The sequence below is a fragment of the Pseudophryne corroboree genome, chromosome 10 (genome assembly GCF_028390025.1).
Source record: "Pseudophryne corroboree isolate aPseCor3 chromosome 10, aPseCor3.hap2, whole genome shotgun sequence".
Lineage (NCBI taxonomy): Eukaryota > Metazoa > Chordata > Amphibia > Anura > Myobatrachidae > Pseudophryne > Pseudophryne corroboree.
This window is the reverse complement of record NC_086453.1, coordinates 197,499,652-197,503,955: the sequence shown is the minus strand read 5'-3', so window position 1 is coordinate 197,503,955 and position 4,304 is coordinate 197,499,652.

The window sequence follows — 4,304 nt, the reverse complement described above, 5'->3', positions numbered from 1 at the left end:
CTCCCCATACTGTGCTGTATGTAGTGTGTGCTCCCCCTCCCTGTACTGTATGTAGTGTGTGCTCCCTCCCCTTACTGTGCTGTATGTAGTGTGTGCTCCCCTCCCCGTCCTGTGCTGTATGTAGTGTGTTCTCCCCCTCCCTTTACTGTGCTGTATGTAGTGTGGGCTCCCCATCCCTGGACTGTGCTGTGTGTAGTGTGTGCTCCCTCCCTGTACTGTGCTGTATGTACTGTGTGATCCCCCTACCTGTACTTTGAAACATATGAGCCATCTATTAATTAATTGTGCTTGACATTAACTATACACTTTAAGCTAGCTTATCAACTAAAATAAAGACACGGACACACCTGCATTGGATTAAATGGTCATTTAATTTATTAATTGGAATGACCTCACTCGTAGTGGGTGGCCAGGAAGACGCTGCCACTAACCAGCTCTAGTCACAGATCTTACAAAATGGCGGCGATTAAACACCCCAACTGTCTTGGGTGCGACTGAAATGCCCCATCTATGTATATCAGCATAACCTGTGTTATGAAGGTCTCACCACCCCTTCCTATAGCAGAGTGAGGACGCTCTCCAAGGAAGCGCCCATCGCCCTCCCACAAGGGCAGGTCACACTCGCCGTCCTTCAAAAGGGGTAAGTGCCCCATAACACCACTTATGCTACAAGTGACCGCTGGCCAGTAGCGCCTTCCCGCCCACTAAGTCTGAAAGAAAGATAATAGTAAGCCAAATTGAAAAGAGCCAAATTAGAGAGTCAAATCAAAGAGCCAATAGGGTGGGTGGGTGTGCTTCCAACCGATAAGAGGAATCAAATCTGGAAGCTTCTACTGTTCATGCACTAAATCACCTCCCCTACACCCTAAACTATGATCTCCCTAGCAACAAAGGACATCTTCAACCAATCACAAAAATGTAAGACTCTTATATAGATTTCTTGCCTAGCCAGGCACTCTCCTTATCTAAGCCGTCTATTAATTTATTGTGCTTGACATTAATTATAAACTTTAAGCTAGCTTATCAACTAAAATAAAAACACAGATACAACTGTATTGGATTAAATGGTCATTGAATTTATTAATTGGATTGACCTCACTCGTAGTGGGTGGCCAGGAAGACGCTGCCACTAACCAGCTCTAGTCACAGATCTTACAAAATGGCGGTGACTAAACGCCCCAACTGTCATGGGTGCGACTGAAACTCCCCATCTATATATATATCAGCGTAACCTGTGTTGTGAAGGTCTCACCACCCCTTCCTATAGCAGAGTGAGGACGCTCCCCAAGGAAGCGCCCATCGCCCTCCTCACCATCCTTCAAAAGGGGTAAGTGCCCCACAACACCACTTATGCTACAAGTGACCGCTGTGCAGTAGCTCCTTCCCGCCACTGCCAGTTTTAGAGAAATGCAGCCCGCCAACCCAATACGAAATTAAATCCAACCAAACTAAACTAACCAAACAAGAACAAAAGACCCATCAAAACAACTCCCATCCCTAACCACAAATATAACAAACTAATCCAGACAAGAAAAAAGAGCCCTCAGAAAAACTCCAATCCCAAGATGGGAGAGATGCACACCATCCTTCCTATAATAAAAGGGACTCTGGAGCACCAATAGCGGATGTCTAACTGCCAAACCACCAGCAGCCAACACAAACTTCGACACAGCAAAGTTAATCTTCTTCCTAGCCCTGTCAAGCGCTGTGACATTCCGGGAATCCATCCAGACAAACCTAGGAATAATGTCAGACCAAACCAAACGTACACCAGGCCAAAGCAAGCTAAGGTCCCCCAAATCCGCCTGAATCTGAAGGATAAGATCTATGGGGGTCATTCCGAGTTGTTCACTCGCTAGCAGATTTTAGCAGCATTGCACACGCTAGGCCGCCGCCCTCTGTGAGTGTATCTTAGCTTAGCAGAATAGCGAACGAAAGATTAGCAGAATTGCGAATAGAAAATTCTTAGCAGTTTCTGAGTAGCTCCAGACCTACTCCTACACTGCGATCAGCTCAGGCCGTTTCGTTCCTGGTTTGATGTCACAAACACGCCTTGCGTTCGGCCAGCCACTCCCCCGTTTCTCCAGACACTCCCGCGTTTTTTCCTGGCACGCCTGCGTTTTTCCGCACACTCCCAGAAAACGGCCAGTTTCCGCCCAGAAACACCCACTTCCTGTCAATCACACTCCGATCACTTCAATGATGAAAATTCTTAGTTCGGACGTGAGTAAATCTACTAAATTTTGTGCTAAAATACTTACCATATGCGCACTGCGTTCCATGCGCATTCTTGCCTTAATCACTCCGTTGCGAAAATCGGCAACGAGCGAACTACTCGGAATGACCCCCTATACCCTTAAGGTGACCCACATCGTTACCACCCAGGTGCAGCAGCAACCATTGGAGACGCCCCCAATGCTGCTCCTGCTGAAACAACAGATCCAAAAGTCCAGACCATCTGAGACCTCTCACACCTAATCATCGCACTCTGCGACCACCTAACATTTCAGACGACCTATCAGCAAGGGGATGACGCTCGGCCCAAAACACGTAAGAATGGCCAACTACCCATATCTGTTCGGTAGAATCAGTGGACACTGTAAAAGAAAAATGTAACCTAGCTGCCAGGCATTGCACATAAAATGGGGAAGTAGAAAAGTTAGACCGAACCGAACAGTTAGTAATGGAAACAAAACCCAAGTGAAGGAGAAAACTTAAGAAACCTTCTGCGGACCTGAAGTGTCAGCCAATTGTAATTAGGACCCCTCGGAGGAAAAATTTAAAAAATCCCTTCACACCTCCAATTGTGGAACGCTAACCATTCCAAAATTGGCAGGTAAACAATGTTTTTGGTTTAGCGCAAGTAGCGCAACATTAAACCTTATCCAATCTAATATAAGACTTAAACGCAGCAGACTTCCATCGACCCATTTCTTGAATGGCTGATGGTGGAAGGCCACGAGTCGCAGCGCAAGGTGCCGCACCGATGCGGAAGTAATGCGTCCCATATTCTGCACTATTAAGCCCCAGGACGGCCAAACAGCCTTATTTCGCACTGCCGGCAGCAGCACCCTGGTCAGCCTGCTTAACCCCGCCTCCAGACTTACAATCCTTGGCAGGGTGATTGGTTCCACAGATGCGGCAGTGACGAAAATGACAGTCCGCACCTCTAGTACATTTAGAGTCGTTAAACACAAAACACTTGCCCTTTGCTGCCGTCTCGGGGACATTTTTACCACCCGAAAACTTCCTCTTGGTCTGCCCCTCAACCGCACTACCCCCTTGGTTGGAAACCTCCATCCAAACCTCGACATCCTTAAAACCCAAAGGTAACGTCGGATTGCCATCCTGATTCTTACGGAATTTTTCATCATAATCCCTCCAAACGGAACCTTTGTACTTTAGGACCATCTCGTTAATCAAAAACATGTATTTCACCACATTCAGATGTTCATCGGGGGGAGTTTTTAGATAAACAGCAGATAAGACCAAGAAACCTCTCAACCAATGATGAAAGCTCCAGAAAGCTCCAGAAAGCATTTTCACCGATACCGCCCACCTTCTTAACCTTATCGAAGTCCTTCCTCATGTCGTCCGTGAGGGTGAACAGGTCGACAAATTTCCCTTTAACTATTTTCTCCTTCATCCTCTTCCGTAAGCCCCGAGTAACAGCAGTGTTGGCGCAGTGCACATCTCCGAAAACAATGGCGGCTCATCAGGAGCCGCCACCTTTTTCTGCACCTTGTCCTTGCCCACCACCTTGGCGACCTCGCGCGCAACTAATTTCGCAAGCTTGCACGGGCGTTTGGGAGAATCAGACCCCTCGCTGCTAGCAGAGGATTCAGATGATGAAACAATAGATGAATCAGCCGCAACATCATGCTCACCAAAACACTGACGGGCCAGGGGCGTCGGTCGTCCCAGTCGCCTGTGAGAGACCAGGAAACAAAGCACTGGCATCTGCCGGAGATGGGTCCGCATCTCCGCGCCTTCCGGATCCGTCCTGCACCGGAGCAGCCTGAGGGGCCGAAGAGCTGTCTGCACTAACCTCAGGAACAGAAACAAGTGGTATTAAGTCACCAGGCACCTCAGATAACCCAACAGATGAACCGGGGAGGGGGAGCGGCACTTCCCCGCCCGGGGCACCCAAAGGCAACGGTGTACCTGACCCGGACGGTGCTGCCTGTGCTGGTGGTGCATGGGATGGGGGAAGGTATGGAAGCACCATACCTGCTTGGCTAATGCTGGGAAAGCGAACACTTGGGGACCCAAAACCGCCCTACCAAGGTTAACCGTAAGGCCCT